Source organism: Vitis vinifera, chromosome 7 (genome assembly GCF_030704535.1).
Source record: "Vitis vinifera cultivar Pinot Noir 40024 chromosome 7, ASM3070453v1".
In the NCBI taxonomy this organism is placed as follows: Eukaryota; Viridiplantae; Streptophyta; class Magnoliopsida; order Vitales; family Vitaceae; genus Vitis; species Vitis vinifera.
The window spans coordinates 18,878,577-18,902,984 of record NC_081811.1 but is presented as its reverse complement, the minus strand read 5'-3'; positions in this window follow the sequence as shown (position 1 = coordinate 18,902,984).

Here is a 24,408-nt window from a genome sequence, read left to right as displayed (position 1 = left end):
TTAAATTTGTAAAAAGTGACTATTACTATTCACCTCTTTTGTAAAGTGATTACCGTATACCACAAATTGTAATAAAAACCACAAAACATAAGAACAACAAAATCAAACACTTATTCTATAGGATAGTGTGAACACTTATATAAAACAAACCAGATTTTTTATTCAAGCCTTCTTGAAAGGAACAATGATGATCATATAGCAGAAAAGCTTGAAGAAAGAATTAAGGTCATATGCAAAGAGCTTGTCTTTTTTCCTTTGTTAGGGCATTGTTTTTGGGAAAAGTTATGAAGGAGACATGAGGAAATATGCGGAAATTCATTTTTTAATTTTTTTTTAAAGTACAAGTGTTTTGATTACGTGGCATTTGACGGCAATCCCACATCGAATTGCTTATGTGGCTGGAGGAGTATGGGCAAATATGGAATTCTTATTTTGACATCCTTGAAGTGCTTATTTGTGAGACTATCTCTACATGATGTAGCTGGTATAAAAGACAAGGATTGCCTTCTTTAAAATAATACATTTTTTTAAACCCATATGGTTGCATAATTGCCCTTAGGATTTTCTAAAAATAGAGCAGTGTGTATCATACTCTCTCTTCAGTAATTGAATGGCAGCACACACCACATCAACCACCACAGCAATCCACACCTCTTGGTCAATTCTTCACATTATTTTTTAAACCCTCACATACAATTGGCTATAACATAACATGGAGTTGCATAATTGATCTTTTTATATCAAACAACATATGTTTCCATGTTTAAATAATTTTATTTTACGAGGTTGTTTCCCAACTTCTCCATTAAAATTTGTATTAGTTTATATATTTTCCAAACACGGATCAGTGCAGCCCATGTGCCCCTCTCTCTGCCACGCTTTCCTTTTCCAAACCTTGTTGACCCAGCAACCACCATTGCAATCTACACCAGTTGCTCACGTCTGCGCAGAGAAAATTTTCAATCTCGCTTGTTTCTTTTGTCTCCACTGCCTGCCCTTCGATTTCTGGAAAGAACTAGCCGATGGAGGTTGTTGGAGAGTCTGTTCTTTCTGCTGCCCTCCAAGTTCTGTTCGGTAAGTGGGTTTTCCCTGAGGTGCTCAACTTTGCTCGCCAAGAGGGGATCATTGCTGAACTTGAAAACTGGAAGGAGAAACTGATGATGATTAATGAAGTGCTGGACGAAGCTGAGGAGAAGCAGACATCAAAGCCGTCCGTGAAAAACTGGCTTGATAATCTCCGAGACTTGGCTTACGACATGGAAGATGTGCTGGATGAGTTCGCGACCGAGCTGTTGCGACGCAAGTTGATGTCAGAAGGTGCTGACCAGGTGGCCACCACAAGTAAGGTACGGAGCCTCATCCCGACTTGCTTTACTGGTTTCAATCCTGTTGATGAAGTTAAGTTTAATATTGAGATGGGGACCAAGATCAAGGAAATCACTAGGCGGTTAGGTGATAGTTCAACCCGGAAAGCTGAGCTGGGTTTTGATATGGTCCCGGGTGTTGAAACTGATGGAGTAAGTGGGGTTCGAGATCACATTATCAAACTAAAACACTATTTCAACAAGGCAAATGAGATGAAAGTGGAGTTGAGTGAGAAATTCCTAAAATGGCTGATACTTGAGTCTCTTCCTGCTTCCTTTGATGCAGTGAAGTTGACTTATAATGCCTTGAAGGAAGAATGGACTTTGGAGGTTACTAATTCTTTGTAGGAGATGACAAAGAAAAGGAGGCCGTCAAAGCATGAAGAATTTGTGTACATGGGCGATGGAAGCAAAGTGAAAGTAGAATTTTTTGGCATGATTAAACTGAGATTGGCCACCAAAAGCTTTTTATTATTACATGATGTTGCTTACATACCCTCACTTAGGAGGAATTTGATTTTTGTATCTGTTTTGGATAGACATAGTTATTCTTTTAACTTTGGAGGTAGAAAAGTGGATATTTTTAGTGACTCAGTTTTAGATGGCAATGGTGTTTTGTTTGGCAATCTTTACAGTCTCAGTCTACATCATGGTCCTTTGGGTGATTCATCTTCTGTTAATTCTGTTGTTGGTTGCAAGCGTGCTAGAATGAATTTGGGTTCTTCTATGTTGTGGCACAAATGCCTAGGTCATATTTCTAGGCAAAGATTAGAGAGATTGGTTAGAGATGATGTGCTTTCTAATCTTGATTTCTCGGACTTCAAGACTTGTGTTGTTTGCTTAAAGGGGAAGATGACTGCTAAGACCAGAAAGGAGAAGATTGATAAGTGTGGAAGTACTTTAAACTTGATCCACACAGATATATGTGGTCCTTTGACACCAACTGCTTTAGTGGGTTGTAAATATTTCATCACTTTTATTGATGATTTCTCTAGATATGGTTATGTTGAACTAATCCATGAGAAATCTGACTCCCTAAATGTGTTTAAGACCTTTAAGGCTAAAGTGGAGTTGCAGTTGGGAAAACCTATTAAAGCTGTGAAGTCTGATAGAGGTGGTGAGCATTATGGGAGATATGATGAGACTGGACGGAATCCTGGACCATTCGCTAAGTTTCTATTGGAATGCGGCATTGATGCTAGATATACAATGCCAGGTACTCCCCAACAGAATGAGGTTGTAGAAAGGAGGAATCACACATTGTTGGATATGGTGAGATGCATGTTGTCTAATTCCTCCTTACCAAAATTTTTGTGGGGTGAAGCCTTAAGGACTGCGACATATATTTTGAATCAAGTGCCCAGTAAGTCTGTGCCTAAGACACCTTATGAGCTATGGTCAGGGAAGAAATCGAGTCTTCATCATTTCCATGTTTGGGGATGTAAAGCTGAGGTTAGGCCATATAACCCACAATAAAAGAAACTTGATCCTAAAACCATTAGTGGTTTCTTTGTTGGTTATTGCATTGGATCAAGGGGTTCCAGATTTTATTGCCCATCTCATACCACCAGGATTATTGAGTCAGACAGGGCTGTATACTTTGAGGATGAAGTTAATGTTGATCCAAATTTTGTGCCTCGTGAGATACCTTTTGGAGAAGAGCATGTTGTGATTCCTTTTCCTATATCTCATATTCCAAATGTGGATGTTCCTATTGTCCAACAACCAACCACTAATCAAGGAGAGCATGGTGATCAAGTGGAACTTGGCATTCCTATTGATGATACTGTTGTTGATGGGATTCCTTTGAGAAGATCACAGAGGGTTTGTAGGCCAGCTATTTCAGATGACTACATGATTTATTTGCAGGAGCATGAGTATGATGTTTATGATGCTTCTGATCCAACCACTTATCAAAAAGCAATTCATTGTCCTCAATTCACTTATTGGAAAGAAGCCACGAATGATGAAATGAATTCTATGTATATGAATGGTGTTTGGGATTTGGTCGAATTGCCACATGGTTGTAAACCAGTTGGGTACAAGTGGGCCTTTAAGACCAAACGTGATTCTAACAAGCGAATAGAGAGATATAAAGCTAGACTTATGGTTAAAGGTTATAGCCAAAGAGAAGGCATTGATTTTAAAGAAACCTTCTCATTTGTGTCGACCAAGGACTCTTTTCGAGTGATTATGACCATAATAGCTCATTTTGATTTGGAGGTACATCAGATGGATGTTAAGACAGCTTTCTTGAATGGTGATCTGGATGAGGACGTGTATATGGAGCAGCCTACTAGTTTTACAGAAGTTGGAAAGGAACACTTAGTTTGCAAGCTCAATAAGTCAATTTATGGTCTTAAACAGGCTTCAAGGCAGTGGTATATGAAGTTTGATAAGATTATCACCCAAAATGGTTTTAAAGAGAATATAGTTGACAGATGTATATATTTGAGGGTCAATGGGAGTAGTTATATATTTCTTGTTTTATATGTTGATGATATACTACTCATATCAAATGATTCTGACTTGTTGATTGAGACAAAGGACATGTTGTCAACCCATTTTGACATGAAGGATCTTGGTGAGGCTTCTTATGTTTTGGGCATAAAGATTCTTCGTGATAGGGCTAATGGGGTGCTTAAATTGTCTCAAAAAACCTATATTGAGAAGATATTGAAGAGGTTCAGTATGCATAACTATAGTTCTTCTAAAGTGCCAATTGTGAAAGGTGATAAGTTTTCAAAGGCTCAATGTCCTCAAAATGATGATGAGAGAGAGGAAATGAGAACTATTCCTTATTCATCTTTGGTTGGTAGCCTTATGTATGCTCAAGTATGTACATGCCATGATATTGCTTTTGTTGTGGGCATGTTGGGAAGGTACTTGAGTAATCTTGGGAGTCAACATTGGAAGGTACTTGAGTAATCTTGGGAGTCAACATTGGAAGGTACTTGAGCAATCTTGGGAGTCAACATTGGGAGTCAATATTGAACACATGTCCACAAAAGGTATGTTGGCGGATCTACTAACAAAAAGCTTACCCATAGTTGTGTTTCAAGAACATGTATCTCAAATGGGGTTGTTGGAAGCCTAGGTTGTATTAAGTTAGTAGGAGCCACTTCTGGTATTGTAATATTATGCTATTGTTGGAAGGATTGTTATTATTGTATATTTCCCTGTGAATCAAGCAATGCAGCATATATGATTGCTTTTGATTATTTGTTTTTGATGAGATTCTATGAGATATTGATTTATGATTATGTATATATTGTGATGTTCGATTATGTAGTCCAAGTGGGAGAATTGTTGGATTTTTTTATGTGTGGACTTACATAATCAATTTGATAATGTCATAAATCAGTGTTAATTTAATTTTTGTATTGTGGTCCATAATGGGGCTGAATACATTATTGCTTGATTTCTATGGGCTCACCCTAATTCACTTGACTGACCCATTAAGTCAAGTGGTCCAAACTGTGTATGTGTGATATATAATATATATATATATATATAAGGGAAAAAGGCAGTGTGGCTATCCTATTATGTTATGTTTTTCTCTTTGGGACTGATTAGAGAACGTACTGCACGAACGAACTCTTTAGAGCACACAGTTGTTTTGGGTGTTGAAAGGGAAGAGCCAATGGAACTTGGGGTTTCTCTCCTCCACGAATTGAACGCATCCTTGACCATCAGAAGAACACGGGAATGGCTTTCTACGGGATTAATCAAGGTCATCTTTTCTTAATTCCTAATTTTTATTGTATGCTTTAATGTCTTTCATGAGATCCTGGTTACGGTTTAAATTTTTTAGCAGAAACAAGTTAGGGAAGTTTTGCATCTGGACCAGCTTCTACTTGGCAACGACCCCCTTCTACATCTTTGATTAATGAAGCAGTTCACGGCAGGGATAAAGATAAAGAAGTCATTATTGAGATGTTGTTGAAGGATGAAGCAGGTGAAAGCAACTTTGGGGTAATTCCCATTGTAGGTATAGGTGGGATGGGGAAAACTACACTGGCCCAGTTGATATACAGGGATGAAGAAATAGTGAAGCATTTTGAGCCAAGGGTATGGGTGTGTGTATCAGATGAGAGTAATGTAGAGAAGTTAACGAAGATAATTTTCAATGCCGTCTCTCCGAATGAAGTCTATGATGGGGATAACTTTAATAAAATGCAGCTCAAGTTAAGCAATAATCTGGCTGGAAAAAGGTTTTTGCTAGTTTTGAACGATGTGTGGAACATCAACAATTATGAGCGATGGAATCACTTACAGACTCCCTTTAAGTCCGGAACTAGAGGAAGTAAAATTGCAGTAACAACACGTCATGGGAATGTTTCATCTTTGATGAGAGCAAACAGCTTCCACCATTTGCTCAAGCCTTTATCCAATGATGATTGTTGGAATGTATTTGTGAAACATGCATTTGAAAACAAGAAAGCCAATGAACATCCAAATTTGGAATTAATTCAACAAAGGATCGTAGAGAAATGTAGTGGCCTGCCCTTAGCAGGAAAGTTGCTTGGTGGGCTTCTACGCTCCGAACCACAAGATCGATGGGAACGTGTACTAAGTAGAAAAATTTGGAATAAGAGTGGTGTTTTTCCAGTGCTAAGATTAAGCTATCAATGATTCGTGCCCGATTGGTGTCTCAGCTGATTCTTGTCCAGCTGGTGCTCCTTGATTGAGGGAGTAATCAACAAAATTTATAACCTATTACACCATTTATTAGGGTAGCAAAGACAAAACTACTATAGCATAGTGGCTATAGGATCGTTCACTGGGATGGGTTTTCACTTCACAAATGATATTAATTCAAAGTTGAATTGGTGCCTTTTCATTTCAAGGTTAGCTTTAAAAGAAAACATAAAGATGTTTGAATGAAAAAGGTTTGGTTTTAAACTAACCAAAAATAGTAACTGATTTTACTTACAAAGAAAAATGTTTCTTGGAGTTCAGATCACTAGGCTCAGGTTCCTCATACAAAAAAGAGAGTTCCGGTCACTTGTTTCTTTTCCTCGCATTAGAGAATTAACATATAGTTCCTTCTCCAACCGGTGTTGTACAGATGCTTCCCATTAATGGGTTCAAACACTAAATCCCTCTCACTGATGCATCTTGCAATGACTCATACCTCTCACCTAGCACTTGCCATTCAAGGTGATCTTTAACCTTGGATTACCCGTCAAAAGCTCGCAAGAGATAACTAATGGATGTCTCCTTAGAGTCCAAAATCTTACCAAGTGTTGGCTATTCTAGAAAATCCTACCTTCAAGTCACCTCCCAAAGGCTCGCAAGGGGTAAACTAGTGCATCTCCATGGACGGAGATCACTTGCCTTACCAAGTGTTGGCCCAGGTGATTTAAAGGCATTTTAAGTTAACTAAAAAGATAAAAACCATTAACGGGTCACACTTTCTCTTCATTAAAAACTAAAACAACAAAACTTCCAATTTATGCATGTGGAAACTTACCCGGCTTTCCTCACTCCAAGAGACAAAGAGCCTAGCCTCTCATCCTCTGAGGAAAAATCCTTAGAGAATGTTTGGCTAGCAAGAAAACTAACGAGAAAACAAGAATATATAAGAAAAACAGAGCAAGTGCTCTGTTCGTTGATTCTATATATGATATATCTATCTTTTTCTATCTATTACATACTTCTATATGATAGATCTCCTGGAACAAGCTCCTCCGAGAGTCCCCCAAGAGTCCTCCCTTTTTTAGTGTTTACAAGAGAGTTTATATAGGAAGGTAATTTACCCTTCCTTGGATACTTCCTAGCTAAGGAATTACATGAGTGGTTGAATACAAGGAGAAAATGGAAATTATACAAAAATATCTGAAGAAAAGATCTAAAAAGTCGGTGCAAAAATATCGGGAAGCACTAAGGACCATTTCGCAAGTGAAAAACGAGGTCTGCAAGATTTCGCAGACGCACAAAAAGGGCTGCGAAATCACTTCGCAGCAAACGACTAATTTCACAACGCTGTGAAGTGGTCTTTCAACTTGTGGCATTCGGCTTCCATCATGACGGGAAACTTCAGGGGGGAAACACAGCACTGTACAAAAAGGCTGCGAAATCATCTCGCAACAAAAGGGTGATTTCGCAGCGCTGTGCAAAATTCTTCCTTCAACTTGGAGTGATTGGCTTGCAATGGCTGTAACTCCTTCATTTCAACTCCAAATTGCGTACCGTTTAAAGCATTGGATTATTGACTTCCTGAGCTTTGAAATGGTATATAGCATGTAGAAAATGGACTTCAGGAAGTGCTCCAAAAGTGGTTAACATGACTGTCATCAAGAATGCTTCATGGCAGATTTTTCTTTGCTTCTCCTCTTTGCATTCCGGATTTGCTTATGGCAGCATAGGACTTCAAAGCTTTAGTTCTTCCCGTTTCTGAGCTTCAAATTGCTTTGCCAAAGATTCCACATAACTCTCCTCAATCTCGGATTGCTTTGGTGATCAAAAAGCTATCAAAACACCAAAACTTAACACATATTGATTAGAAGTGCTTGCAAAGGTCCTTAATATGTTAATTGGGTTAAAAGGCAATAACTACTACTCAAAAGTGTTTAAAAGAGTTAATTACAAGCTATGAAATAGCACTTTTTGAGTAGTAATCAATCAACATCTCCCTTCACATCTAAAAAGATGTTTTGCTTATTATGCGTTGTTTTCAAAGGACTATGGATTTAAGCAAAAAGAGCTAATTTTATTGTGGATGGTAGGAGATTTAATTCACCAAGCAGAAGAAGATAATTGTCAAATGGAAGAAGATCTAGGTGCTGATTATTTTAATGACTTGTTATCAAGATGCTTTTTCCAACCATCAAGTGATAGTAAATCCGAATTCATAATGCATGACTTGATTAATGATCTTGCTCAAGAAGTTGCTACAAAAATATGTTTCAATTTCGAGAATATACATAAGGTCTCTCAAGGACTCATCATTTATCATTTGTGCATGGTGAGTATGACGTGTTCAAAAAATTTGAAGTCCTCAATAAACTAGAGCAATTACGAACATTTGTTGTACTACCCATCACACTAGATAATAAGAAGAAATGCTATTTAAGTAATAAGGTGCTTCATGGCTTGTTGCCAAAGTTGGGACAATTGAGGGTGCTCTCTTTGAGTGGTTATGAAATAAATGAGTTACCAGATTCGATTGGTGATTTGAAACATTTACGATTTCTTATTCGGTCTTCTACAAAAATCAAACAATTACCTAAAACAGTGAGTGGTCTTTACAACTTACAATCATTGATATTATGCAATTGTGTGTAACTTATTAATTTACCTATGAGCATCATAAATTTAATTAATCTTCGTCATCTTGATATTAGAGGTTCAACTATGTTGAAAAAGATGCCTCCAAAAGTTGGCAAGTTGATAAATTTGCAAACGTTGAATAAGTATTTTCTAAGCAAGGGTAATGGGTCACAAAAAAAAGAATTGAAGAACTTGTTGAATCTCCGAGGAGAGCTTAGCATTTCAGGGTTGGAGAATATTTTGGATCTAAGAGATGCGAGGTATGTCAATTTGAAGGAGGGACGGAATATTGAAGACTTAATCATGGTATGGAGTGAAAAGTTTGGTAATTCAAGGAATGAAAGGACCAAGATAGAGGTCCTTAAGTGCTTGCAACCTCATCAAAGTTTGAAAAAACTAGATATTAGATTTTATGGTGGCTCAAAATTCCCAAATTGGATAGGAGATACATCATTCTCCAAAATGGTGTATCTGGATCTTATAAATTGTAAAAATTGCACATCTTTGCCAGCACTAGGGGGACTACCTTTCCTTAAAAACTTGGTTATTGAAGGCATGAATGAAGTTAAACTCATAGGCGATGAGTTCTATGGGGAGACTGCGAATCCTTTTCGGGCTTTAAAACATCTGAGATTTGAGAAAATGCCCCAATGGAAAGATTGGTTAATTCCTAAATTGAGTCATGAGGAAACCCAAGCATTGTTTTCTTGCCTCTGTGAGCTTATAATAATAAAATGTCCAAAACTCATCAACTTATCTCATGAGTTACCTTCCCTTGTGACGCTTCATGTTCAAGAATGCCAAGAATTGGAAATTTCAATTCCACGACTTCCACTTCTTATTAAATTAATAGTAGTTGGGTTGTTAAAAAGTTGGGTTGTTGATGTCCCCTCACTCAACCAATTATACATTTGGAAGATTTCAAGCCTGAGTTGTTTATGGGAAAGGCTTGCACGGAGCTTAATAGCCATTGAAGATCTGGGAATTGCTGAATGTGATGAACTGGCATGTTTGAGGAAGCCTGGATTTGAATTGAAAACCTTGGTGGTGTGCGACATTCATGGATCAAAGGGTGTCATGGGGTTGTATCCTTGGAAGAGCAGGGGCTGCCTTGCAATCTTCAATACTGGGAAGTGAATGGATGTTACAACTTAGAGAAGCTGCCTAACGCATTACACACCCTCACATCTCTTACAGATTTGCTAATTCATAATTGCCCAAAACTCCTATCATTCCCAGAGACAGGTTTGCCGCCTATGCTAAGACGTCTTGGGGTGAGAAATTGCAGGGTTCTGGAGACACTGCCTGATGGAATGATGATGAACAGTTGTATACTTGAGTGAGTGGAAATTAAAGAGTGTCCATCTTTTATTGAATTTCCAAAAGGTGAGCTACCCGTCACCCTCAAGAAGTTGACGATTGAAAATTGTTGGAAACTAGAGTCTCCACTTGAGGGAATTGACAGTAACAACACTTGTCGACTTGAATGGCTACATGTATGGGGATGTCCATCTCTCAAGTCCATTCCAAGAGGCTGCTTTCCCTCCACACTTGAGATACTTTCCATTTGGGACTGCGAGCAATTGGAGTCGATTCCAGGGAATCTGCTGCAAAATCTCACTTCTCTTCAACTTCTGAACATATGTAATTGTCCAGATGTGTCCTCTCCAAAAGCGTTTTTGAACCCCAACCTTAAACAACTTTCTATTTCAGATTGTGAGAATATGAGGTGGCCTCCATCTGGGTGGGGCCTCAACATACTCACCTCTCTTGGTGAACTATTTATTCAAGGCCCCTTCCGAGATCTGCTTTCTTTTTCTGGCTCTCACCTTCTTCTTCCTACATCTCTCACCACTCTCCGGTTGGGAAATCTCCGCAATTTGAAATCCATAGCCTCCACGAGTCTACAAAGCCTCATCTCTCTTAAAACCCTTGAATTCCACATTTGCCCTAAGCTCTGGTCCTTTGTGCCAAATGAAGGGCTGCCAGCAACACTTGCAAGACTTGTAATAAGGGAATGTCCCGTTCTAAAAGAGAGGTGCCTCAAGGACAAAGGAAAAGATTGGCCTAAGATTGCCCACATCCCCTACGTGCAAATAGATGGCATTGTAGAACAATTAAAAAGCTACAATTTCCTCTTTGGAGAATTCAAAGGATCTGTCAACTATTAGCTTGATAGAATTATTACATTCCTTGGAGGCTGCGGAACAAAGAAGACTCATGAGACAAGGAGATATTGTATAAGGAGCATTTCAAGCAAGAATGCAGAAAAATGCATGCCATAAAAATGGCAAGATGAACAACAACAAGCCAAGCAACAACAACCAAAAAATGGAGTTTTTCTACCTTGTCCTCATTGCAAGAAGACAAATCATTCTCCACAAAAATGTTAGTGGAGACCAGATGTGAAATGCAACAAGTGTGGTAAACAAGGCCATGTGGAGAGGATTTGCAAAAATCAACAGTAGAAAGAAACTTGTGCAACAGTTGACTATTGTTAGGAGGAGCAATTATTTGCAGTAACATGTTTTGCTAATAAAAGTACCTCTAAAAGCTGGACTGTGGATAGTGGTTATGCAAACCACATGACAAATAATCAAGATCTCTTTAGAGAACTTGATAACACAACTATTTCCAAAGTCAGAATTGGAAATGGTGAGTATATTCCAATGATGGGCAAAGGAACGGTTGCTATCGAAAGCCAAACAGGTTTGAAACTCATTTTTGATGTTTTGTTTGTGTCTGACATTGACCAAAACTTACTCAATGTTGGACAGCTCGTTGAGAAAGGATTTAAAGTTTATTTTGAAGATAGGAATTGCATTATCAAGGATGCTAAAGGCAAAGAGGTGTTTAACATAAAAATGAAGGGCAAGAGTTTTGCCTTGAATTTACTGGAAGATGAGCATGTTGTTGTTTTAAAACAAGATAGCACAACAATGTTTTGGCATAGAAGGCTCGGGCACTTTCATCATGATGTTGTGCTCTACATGAAGAAAAATCAAATAGTTGAAGGACTTCCTGACTTAGAAAAAGATCTTCTTATAAGTGTTACTTGTCAATATGGGAAGCAAACTAAACTTTCCTCTCCAAGAAAAACATCCTGGAGAGCAACCCAAAAATTGCAACTGGTGCATACTGATGTTGGTGGATCTCAAAAGACGCCATCCTTGAAAGGGAATGCAGGCATCATTCACCAGCTCACTGCGCCATATAATCCATAACAAAATGGAGTAGTGGAGAGGAAAAATAGAATGATTTTGGAGATGACAAGATGCCTTCTGCATGAAAAAAATCTACCTAAAAAATTTTAGGCTGAAACTGCAAGTACAACAGTATATTTGCTGAACAAATTGCCAACAAAAGCATGAGAGAAGCAAACCCCTTTCGAAGTTTGGTTTGAGTTTCTATGTGCAAGACTTGGAGTTTGCATCTACAAAGTTGAGGAGTGTTGAATTTTGACTTAGTATCTGCTGGAATTTGAATTTTGAAGTTAAATATTGCAGTTGGAGTCTTGCACAAAATCTGCAACATCCAAATATTTTCTTGTTTTTATTTGGTCAAGATTGGGTTTCTATTTTAATGGAAGTAGTTGTTCATCATCTAGTAGCTTGATTTTCTGTTATTCTAATGTCATTTCAGTTACAAGCTCATGTATAAATTCAGCACTTTTCATCAATAAAATGTGTTCCAGCAACCCAAAATATATATTTTGCATAAGTGTTTAAATCTTAGACCAATAAAAAGACTTTAATCAAGTCCAGCTCACATTGAGAAGATTTTGGTTGGAAAAAGGTTTTTGCTAGTTTTGGACGATGTGTGGAACATTAACAATTATGAACAATGGAGCCACTTACAAATGCCCTTTAAGTCGGGGGCTAGAGGAAGTAAAATTGTAGTAACAACACGTCACGCAAATGTTGCATCATTGATGAGAGTAGACAACTACCACCATTTGCTCAATCCTTTATCCAATGATGATTGTTGGAATGTATTTGTGAAACATGCATTTGAAAATAAAAATATCAATGAACATCCAAATTTGAGATTAATTTATACAAGAATCGTTGAGAAATGCAATGGCTTGCCCTTAGCAACAAAGGTGCTTGGTGGGCTTCTGCACTCCAAACCACAAGATCTATGGAACATGTATTGAGTAGCAAAATTTGGAATAGGAGTGGTGTTATCCCAATGCTAAGATTAAGCTATCAACATCTCCCTTCACATCTAAAAAAATGTTTTGCTTATTGTGCATTATTTCCAATATACTATGAATTTCAGCAAAAAGAGCTAATTTTATTGTGGATGGCAGATGGTTTAATTCACCATGCAGAAGAAGATAACCATCAAATGGAAGATTTAAGTGCTGATTATTTCAATGAATTGTTATCAAGATGTTTTTTCCAACCACCAAGTAATAGTAAATTATGATTTATTATGCATGACTTGATAAATGATTTAGCTCAAAATGTTGCTACAGAAATATGTTTTAATTTAGAGAATATACATAAAATCTCTAAAAAAACTCATCATTTTTCATCCATGCGTAATGAGTATGATGTGTTCAAAAAATTTCAAATCTTTAATAAATCGGAGCAATTACGAACATTTGTTGCATTACCCATCACCATAGATGATAAGAAGAAATGTTACTTAAGTACTAAGGTGCTTCATGGCTTGTTGCCAAAGTTGATACATTTGAGAGTGCTCTCTTTGAGTGGTTATGAAATAAATGAGTTACCAGATTCAATTCGTGATTTGAAACATTTAAGATATCTTAATTTGTCTCACACTAAACTTAAATGGTTACCTGAACCAATGAGTGGTCTTTACAATTTACAATCGTTAATATTATGCAATTGTATGGAACTCAATAAGTTGCCTATGGGCATCACAAATTTAATCAATATTCGACATCTTGATATTAGTGGTTCAATTATGTTGGAAGAGATGCCTCCACAAGTTGGCAACTTGATAAATTTGCGAACTTTGTCTAGGTTTTTTCTAAGTAAAGGTAATGGGTCACAAATAAAAGAATTGAAAAACTTGTTGAATCTCCTAGGAGAGCCTGCCATTTTAGGGTTGGAGAATGTTTTGGATCCAAGAGATGTGGTGTATGTCAATTTGAAGGAGAGACCAAATATTGAAGACTTAATTATGGTATGGAGTGAAGATTCTGGTAAAAAAATACTGAGATAGAGGTCCTTAAGTGGTTGCAACCTCATCAAAGTTTGAAAAAACTGGATATTAGATTTTATGGTGGCTCAAAATTCCCGCATTGGATAGGAGATCCATCCTTCTCCAAAATGGTTTATTTGGAACTCACAAATTGTAAAAATTGCACATCATTGCCAACACTTGGGGGTTTACCTTTCCTCAAATACTTGGTGATTGAAGGAATGAATCAAGTTAAAAGCATAGGTGATGGGTTCTATGGGGTTACTGCGCACCCTTTTCGGTCTTTGGAATCTCGAAGATTTGAGAATATGCCAGAATGGAACAATTGGTTAATTCCCAAATTGGGCCATGAGGAAACTGAAGCATTGTTTCTTTGCCTTCGTGAGCTTAGAATCATAAAATGTCCAAAACTGATCAACTTACCTGATGAGTTACCTTCCCTCGTGACGATTCATGTCAAAGAATGGCAAGAACTGGAAATGTCAATTCCACGACTTCCACTTCTTACTCAATTAGTAGTAGTTGGTTCATTAGAAAGTTGGGATGGTGATGTCCCCTCACTTACCCGATTATACATTTGGGAAATTTCAAGGCTGAGTTGTTTATGGGAAAGGCTTGCACAACCCTTAATGGTCCTTGAAGATCTGGGAATACATGAATGTGATGAGCTGGCATGTTTGAGGAAACCTGGATTTGGACTGGAAAACCTTGGTGGTCTGCGACGTTTATGGATCAATGGGTGTGATGGGGTTGTATCGTTGGAAGAGCAAGGGCTGCCTTGCAATCTTCAATACTTGGAAGTGAATGGATGCTTCAACTTAGAGAAGTTGCCAAATGCATTGCACGCCCTCACATCTCTTACAGATTTGGTCATTTGGAATTGCCCCAAAATCGTGTCATTCCTAGAGACAAGTTTGCTGCCCATGCTAACACGTCTTTCCATGAAAATTTGTGAGGGTCTGGAGACACTGCCTGATGGAATGATGATTAACAGATGTGCAATTGAGTACCTGGAAATTAAAGATTGTCCATCTCTTATTAGCTTTCCAGAAGGGGAGCTACCCGCCACCCTTAAGAAGCTGATCATTGAAGATTGTGAGAAACTAGAGTCTCTACCTGAGGGAATTGACAGCAGCAACACTTGTCGTCTTGAATTGCTATATGTATGGGGATGTCCATCTCTCAAGTCCATTCCAAGAGGCTACTTTCCCTCCACACTTGAGATACTTGACATTTGGGACCGCCAGCAATTGGAGTCGATTCCAGGGAACATGCTGCAAAATCTCACGTTTCTTCAACTTCTAAACCTATGTAATTGTCCATATGTGGTGTCCTCTCCAGAAGCCTTTTTGAAACCCAACCTTAAAGCACTTTCTATTACAGATTGTGAGAATATGAGGTGGCCTCTATCTGGGTGGAGCCTCCACACGCTCACCTCTCTTGGTGAGCTCTGCATTCAAGGCCCATTCCCAGATATGCTTTCTTTTTCCGGCTCTCAACTTCTTCTTCCTATATCTCTCACCACTCTCCGGTTGGGAAATCTCCGCAACTTGAAATCCATAGCCTCCATGGATCTCCAAAGCCTCATCTCTCTTAAAACCCTTGAACTCTACAATTGCCCTGAGCTCCGGTCCTTTGTGCCAAAGGAAGGGCTTCTACCAACACTTGCAAGACTTGTAATCTGGGAGTGTCCTATTCTAAAAAAGAGGTGCCTCAAGGACAAAGGAAAAGACTGGCCCAAGATTGCCCACATCCCCTACGTGGAAATAGATGACATTGTACAACAATAACAGCTTCAATCAGGTACTCTCAATTCTCTGTAATCTTCCATCAAAGGTTCTACATACTAATTACTACTCTCTATAATATTTGAGTCTCCTTTTTGTTATGTAATCAAACGTTTTCCTTAATTTTCAGAAGTAAGGCCTTCCTACCACAGTTTAATACAGGTATTTGGCGTTGCCCTATTCCAAAACAGAGGAGTGCATTGAATTGTAAGTTCTGATAGAACACAATTTTCACCATTTTCAACTCAACATACTGCTTTCATTTTCTGATAATGATGGAATTTATGTTGCACATATAGGATGACAAGAAAAGGGATTGACGTAGATGAGAGCAGAATTTCCTGCCATTCATATCTGCAAGGGTAAATACTAAATATCCTACACATGAAAGAAGATGTACTAAATGCACCATTCTTTTCTAATTTGGGTTTACATGTGATTCCAGTTTAATGTGTAAAATTTTTTGTTAATCAGGTCCAGAAAAAGTTTTAAGGCCCTATCAAATTTGGGCAACAACTTCACTTCCTACCAAAGGATGGGCAAAAGGCCTTATGTCTGGTGGTTCTTTTTGCTTAAAGCTCAGTATACTAATTCAATCACCATTAATTGTTAAAAGGTATTTATGATTTTGTTTTAGTTCTGCTTCATTCCAATCTAAATTTGAATCTCATTATGTTAATGAAGCCATGTTATTTGATTTTGTTTTGTACTTTAATCACATAGGAATGCTCCCTTATTTAATACCTTGCTTTTTTGGGATTCTGCCATCTTCTTGGAAATATGTATTGCAAAAACGGGAGAGGTATTAACTTTCTCAAAATTCTAAACTGTCCATTGCATCTCATTATATTGTTTTTATCTTTCTCATATTTCCCCCCTCAAATTTACATCTTTTTTGACTAATCACATGACAATGTAATTGCCGTTGACCTAGAGAGGACCCTTTCTACTAGCAACTGGTATGTCAAGCAATTCAAGATGCACAGAGAGGGCATATATCCCAGGTTGTTCTTTTTCTCATTATGTCTCTCCTCACTAGTATTGATTTCAAATGTGTTCATTCAAGTTTGTATTAACATATTATAATTTGAAGATAAAATCCCTTAATGACAGGTGGTAGTTAGGTCTTTGTAAGTAAGTTGTTGAGATGAGCTGGAATGTTTGAGGAAGCCTGGATTTGGCATGGAAAACCTTGGTGGTCTGCGACGTTTATGGATGGATGGGTGTGATGGGGTTGTATCCTTGGAAGAGCAAGGGCTATCTTGCAATCTTCAATACTTGGAAGTGAAAGGATGTTTCTACTTAGAGAAGTTGCTAAATGCACTGGACACCCTCACATCTCTTACTGATTTGGTAATTCATAATTGCCCAAACTTGTGTCATTCCTAGAGACAAATATGCCGCCCATGCTTAGACTTCTTTTGGTGAAAAATTGTGAGGTTTTGGAGACACTGGATGATGGAATGGTGAGGACCAGATGTGCCCCTGAGTGCTTAGAAATTGCAGATTGTCCATCTCTTATTAGCTTACCAAAAGGTGTGCTACCCACCACCCTTAAGAAGCTGCTCATTACAGTCTGCCAGAAACTACAGTCTCTACCTGAGGGAATTATGCACCACGCTTCAATTGACAGCAACAACACTTGTCGTCTTGACCGACTACAGGTATGGGGATGTTTGTCTATCAAGTGCATTCCAAGAGGCAGCTTTCCCTCCTTCCTAGAGTTGCTTTTCATTTGGACTTGCAAGAAATTAGAGCCAATTCCAGGGAATCTGCTGCAAAATCTCACATTTCTTGGTATGTTGGGTCTATGTAACTGTCCAGATGTGATGTTCTCTCCAAAAGAATTTTAGATCACCAACCTTAAACAACTTGCGATTTCAGATTGTGAGAATATAAAGAGGCCTCTATCTGCCCGGGGCCTCACACAGTCACGTCTCTTGAAGATTGCACCATCACAGGCACATTTCCAGATGTGATTTCATTTTCAGAGCCTCATCTTCTTTTTACATCTCTCAACCTTCTTTGCATGTTTGATTTCCACAACTTGAAATCCATAGCCACCATGGGTCTCCAAAGTCTCGTCTCTCTTAAAATCCTTCACCTCGGCAACTGCCCTGAGCTCTTGTCGTTTGTGCCAAAGGAAGGGCTGTCAGCATCACTTGCAAGACTTGTAATCAAGGGATGTCCTATTCTAAAACAAAGATGCCTCAAGAACGAAGGAAAAGATTGGCCCAAAAGATTGCCTACATCCCCTACATGGAAATAGATGGCATTGTCTAACAATAACAAGTTCAATCAGCAGGTACCCTCAATTCTCTGTAATCTTTTAATTCCACCAAATATTCTACTTGCTAATAACTCTCTTTCTCTAAAATGTTCTATTCTTCATGTTGTTCCGTAGCTCAGTTCCACTCGTTAATTCAATTGATTTTATTATTTCTTAAAGAAGCTTAAAGGTCGCACAAAAAGAGCACAATATATTATTTTTCTCTGTTTATTTTCCTTTCCCCTTTTTAATCTTAATCATCATCAGTTTTTTTTAAATATTTGTCTTCAGATACTTGTTACAGAGGGGCTTGTGGTTAGCCAGTGTGTGACTCTGGAAACCCCACGTAATGATGCGTGGCAACAACTAAGTCCTATCAATACTTGCAACACTACAAAATCAAGAGAGATGTCCTATTCTAAAAATGAGTTTCATGAAGAACAAGGGAAAAGAATGGCCCTAAATTGCTCACATCCTCCCATATCCGGAGATAGATTGCATTGTACAGTAGTAAAAAGTTCAAACAGGTGCTCGAATTGCCGATATTAACTCTTTTCTCTTGTTGCTCACATGCATCCCTTCTATATGATTGGAAGCTTAGTTCTCTAATTCGTCAGTTATGTACAAAAATATATATTTGCATTAACAAATTTTTTTTAATAAATATTCAAAATGAAATCCTTTTAATTTTATTTTTCAGGCTTTTACATTGAAAGCATGATATACATAATCCATTTTCATTATTATACTAATAGGATGGAATATTGAGTTTCATCCTGGAGATTCCATGTCTGAAGTGAATATGGTGTGGACTGTTCATTCTCTAACATGGTGATGGTGAAATGAGATGAAAGGGCCTAGGAAAAGCATGGGCCATGCCTTTTTAATCATGTCAACATGGAAAAGCAGTCAAAGAGAGTTGGAAAAATAGCCTGCTTATGATTACATTCCTTGGTCTGCCTATAGATCTTGGTTTGGATATGGTGCAGAGGAAGATTTTTACAAAGAAGCCTATTCAAAGTATTTGGGACTGTCCTCTTCCAAACACAGGTGATTATTAGTCTATTGAATTGCAAGTCTGATTTAAAAAACAATATCCTCTGTTGAGGCCTCGCGTCCCTGGTGATCCACGTAGTTGCCAAAATGGATGGACGCACGATCTCAACCAATATAGATTCTTGATTCAGTCGTTCTACCTGCAAAAGGCGTCTGGACAGGGTGTCCAGACGCACCCTTCGATGGTTTTGTCAACCATGGTTAGAGAGAGATAAATCAGTTGGCCTTTTACTAGGCATCGCAAGCTTACCTTCCTCTTTGTGTGAAGGTTTGTATATATAGTATCAGAAGCTTTGTTCCCCTCTTTAATGGTAGGGAGATATTTTGTGTTGTCATGATGACACTAGGTGGTGGTAGGGCCATCATCACCCTACGGACGGCTGACAGAGATCGTGGTAGGTGATCGTGGGAAGTGATCGTGGGAAGTGACTTGTTGTCACTTCATCTTGTCCTTTCACTCTGCAGGTGGCGGAACGTGGGCCATGGCAGGCTATTGTGATAACGTGCAAGACTTGCTTACTTCAGTCAATGATCTGGGCAAACGTATCCGGATGGCCTATGTTAGTCATCCGGATGCATTTGTGGAAGTCGTCCGAATGTTATGTTTATGAGTGTCGTGTGCCTCTCCTTGAGGTAGTCCGGATAGGAGAAGCGCGCCACGTGCATTCTTAGGGAAATCCGGATGAGGGTTATCCGGATGATAATGCATGCCACGCATCACCATGAGGTGTGTGGCACGTGTTCTCAGGAGGAGGGGTCCCTACAATGCCCCCTTTTTTAACTTGCCTATTTTGCCTGAGCAAAAATGGGCGGGTTAAAAAATAATTGGTTTTTGAAACTGTGGCTACTTTTTGTGCTCATTGGGCCACGTGGCGAGCGGGGGTGAAGAGAGAGAGAGAAGCATTGATGTTGAGTCGTCGTCTCTGTGTATTCCCAGGCAGCATGTCGTTTCAATGATAGCATAGCTGATCGTTTGGTATACCGAGGGGTTGTCTCCCTATAAATAGCATACTGTGCCTTCTGTTGAATTTTTCCTACTGTGTTTTTTCCTGTCAGTGCTGCTTCTTCTTCCTTCTGTGTTCTCTCTTGTTTTCTGAGTGAAGCCCTAGAATTTTCTGACGGTGATTTTCGCATCGCGACGGTGACTGTATTGCAGTTGTCGACCTTTTCTTCCAGTTTTTTGCTTGGTATGTGCATTGTTCTTGGTTGGTTGGTTCTGTCTTGCCCTAGGCAAGTTGCTTTTGCGACTGGGTGTTTTGACAGTGTTTTTAGGGTTTTGGCTACCCTGTTGCGTTTTTTTTTTTTTTTTTTGTGGGTTTGGAGATTTTTCTAGGGTAGAGTCAAGGGTTTGGGATGGGTATGCTGTGTTTTGACTGTTGGTTTTCTTCTATGCAGATTCCAGTTCAGTCTCAGGCTAGAAAATGTCTGCAAACAAGGAAGCTGCCTTATCTGGCCCAGCTGGTGATGCTCTTGAGAAATCTGTAGATAAGCTGAGTGTAAAGGAGTTCCGGGAACGTTGTTGTATCCCAAATGGCGTGCTTGTGGAATTTATGGATGAGGAGGATGTCGTGTCTACTGAGAAAGCTGAAGGTCGTGCCATCACCTTCTCAAAGGAGCAATTCAATGTTGGGCTCCGGTTCCCTCTCCCAGCGCTATTCAAGGAATTCCTTCACTTTACCCAGATCCCACTAGCCTTCATCCACCTCAATATAGTCCGGGTGCTGATGGGATGCAGCATTCTAAACATGTTGTTCAACCTTGACCTCTCGCTGCTGGAGGTTCTTTTTGTTTACTCCCTGAAGAAGGGAAAAAATGATATCTTTAGTATGGCTGCCCATCTGTTCTCTCTTCAATTGGTGACTGAGCTGCCGGATTCGACGAAAGGAGGGGCGAAGGGATATGTGGTAGTCCGGGGTGCTTGGGCGGGGCTATTGGAGCATCCGGAGAGGCCTTTTTCTCCAAACTACTCATTGGTGTTTCCGGGTAAGTCAGCTTACGGGTTTTGTCCGGCATTTATCTTGTAACCCTTCTTGCTGGTTTTATCAGATGGCATAATTATCTTTGGTTGCTGATAATGCAGGTTCGGACAGGAGGGGTCACGTAGTTAAGTGGGTAGAAAAAGCATCGTTTGTTCGATTGAACAAGTTGTTCGAGATTACTGCCGCCGAGAGACAGTATGTGACGCTGCTCACTGTGCGGAACCTGATGGCCGTTGTCCGAGAGTCCCGAGAGTATATCATCAACATTCTCCCCAGGAAGCTACCAAAGAAGGTAGTACCTGGGGAGCATTACATTCTGAAAGACCTCCCTTTCTACAAGGAGGTGCAACAGGCGGACGCTCAAAAACGCCGAGCACGCCTTGACGATCGGGAGGGGAGAAGGAAGGAGGGAACCTTGCGGAAGGCTCCTGGCAAAAAACGGTCCGCGTCCTCTCCTCCTGCTGGCGCTCCAGCAAAAAAGAAAAAGAAGACTTCAAATAAGGGGAAGGAAGTGAAAATCCCCACTCCTCCAAAGGAGTTCGTAATCCCTCCTGTTACCTATGAGAAGGGTAACAATACAGGAGCCCGAAAATCCTCTTCCGCCCTCTATTTCAAGTGGCCCCGGACATGTCGCGGGTTTGAACCACTCAGGGCCCTCCTTGTCAGCGGCTGCCCGCTTGGCTCTTTTGGCCGAAGAAGCTGTGTCAATAAATCAACCCGGCTCTCCCCATCCGGATGAGGACGCAGTCGAGGCCGTTTGTGCGGAAGTATCGCCTCTTATGGCGACCCCAATGGAGGAAATGGGAGCAGAAAGCCAGAGTCTTCCTTCAGGCGGGCTAAGCCTTCCTGCCCTTGTATCGGTGAATGGGTCAGCTTCAAGGAGGTCGAGTTCGGCGCGCAACCTAAAGTCCGGCCTCATCGGGCGGCTTCAAGATCGATTTCAGGAAACCATCGAAGTCAGTTGCTCGTCTGTCCAAAATGACCATCCGGAGGGGAGCGAGACGGAGATGGCAACTGAGACCCCAACCGTCCCGATGGTGGTCCCGGATGAGGGTACGCCCGGAGAGACCCAGCCGGCTGAAAATGAGGGGCCCCCGGATTTGGAGGACGAGTCACCCTCCAACGCCTCATCAGGGGGAAGTCCTGTTAATGATGCGGCTTGCATCTCTGCTGGCTCTTTTAGCTACGCAGAGTTGGAAGAGAAGCTAAAATAGATTCCATCCAGCTCGACCGTTGCCATGCCTTCAGCAAAGATGTTTGAAGTGGTGGAAACGGTATAGTGTACTTTCGCTTTTCTGATTTTACTTTGCCATGCTGATGTGTTTGTGGTATGGTTTGTAATTTCGTTTTTCTTGCTTGTGTGTTTGTCTGCAGCTGGTGAGTGGTCTTCGCGGTATGGCCCAACAACACGATCTATTCACTGACCTGCTGCGGACCGCTGATTACATGAAGGCCTTCACCTTTCAGCGCAAAAACAGTGAAAATCAGCTGCGCTTGAGACTGGAAGAAGCCGAAGCCAGTTTATCCACTGCTCGGGGGGACAACGAGGCTCTCTAGGCGGATTTAGCTGAGGTAAGGAGCCGGGAGGAGTCGATGGATGCCCGCTTGCATAAGGTGGAGGATGAGGTGGCTCTCTTGAGGAAGTAAGTGAGGCAACTCCGGACGGAGGTGTCTATTGAGAAGAAGCAGAAGAAAGATTTGCAGCTGCGCTTATCAGCGCAAAAAGAAGAGCTAGAGGGTGAGTTTGCTGCAGAGAGGGAGGAGCTTGAAGCGGACTATCAGAAGCAAGTTGATGATATGTTCTTTTTTGGCTATCGCTGCTGTATGAAGAAACATGGCATTAAACGGGATGTCCCTTCAATTCCTCCAGGTGAAGAGAAAAAGCTACTTGACAAGTTTGCTCCCTGATAGCTTTTCTTTTTGTAATTTGTTTTGCTACTATCTTCTTTTTGTATTTTTGTAGTCCGGAGACCTCTTTGTATATACCTTTACAAATATTAATAAAACCTTCTTTATTCTCATTTGTGCTTGTCTTTTGTCTTTCATTGATAATACTGCTTTAAATTAGACACATTCCATGGTCTGAGTAATAGAGTTCCGTCTAGCTTTTGTAGATGATAAGCTCCACTTTCACTTGACTTAGATACTATATAGGATCCCTCCCAGTTGGCTTGAAATTTTCCTGCTCCTGTTTCAGTAGTATTCTCAAAAAATTTTCTATGTACCAGCATACCATTTTTGAAGCTTCTGGGCCTTACTCTGCGATTGTAATGAGCGGATGCCCTTTGCTGATAGTCTGCCATCCGGATGGCTGCGCTTTCCCTTACTTCATCTGCCCAGTCCAAGTTTCTTCCTAACTCCGCGTTTGCATCATCCTACTTTGCTGCCTCAGTCCGGATAGTGGGTAACCCTATTTCGGTAGGAATGACGGCGTCCATACCGTATGCTAGGGCGAAGGGAGTGTTTCCTGTTGGCCACCCTGGTGTGGTTCGATAGGCCCACAGGACGCCGGGTAACTTTTCCACCCATTTTCCTTTGGCTTGCTCGAGCCTTTTCTTTAAGGCAGTGATTAGCGTTTTGTTTGTGGCTTCTGCTTGCCCGTTACTTTGAGGATAACGCGGTGTGGAGTATGAATTCCGGATGTTCAGTTCCGAACAGAAATTCCGGAATGCGATGCTATCAAATTGTGGACCGTTGTCGGCTATAATGGTGTGTGGAATTCCAAAACGGCAGACAATGTTTTTCCATCTGAACTTGGTGACATCTTTTTCTTTGATGCTTGCATATGCTTCAGCTTCCACCCATTTACTGAAGTAATCCGTGGCGACGAGCAGAAATTTCTTTTGGGTAGGTGCGGCTGGGAGGGGTCCCACTATGTCCATGCCCCACTGCGCGAAGGGCCATGGGATTGATACTGGTTTAAATGTTTCTGATGGCATATGTGGAATGAGAGTATGCCTTTGACATTTATCACATTTTTTTACATAGGCTGCCGCATCCTTCTTCATCGTGGGCCAATAATACCCTTGCGAATGGGCCCTATGTGCCAAAGATCGTCCTCCTGAATGATTTTCGCATACTCCCTCGTGTAACTCAGCTAACACATACTGGGCCTCTGAATGACTTAGGCACCGAAGGTAGGGTCCTGTGAAGGATCGCTTGTATAAGTGCCCCCCAATTAGGGTGAAACGGGCAGCTTGTACCCGACCTTGTGTGCCTGTTTGGGATCTCCGGGCAGAGTGCCTGTCCGGAAGTATTCTATGATGTTTTTCGTCCATCCTTGGTCATCTACTTGGCTTGCCTCAATGGTGTTGCAAGTGGAGGTTTCTGCGACAGAAGGGTTGGCTTGCACATGTATAGGCAACATAATAGCTTCTTTGATAGGGAGGGAGCCAGCTATACCGGCCAAGGCGTCGGCGCGCCCATTTTCAGTTCGTCTGATTTTTTCGATTGTCTATTCGGTGAATCGTTGTAAGGTGTCCCTTACTTTAGTTAGATAT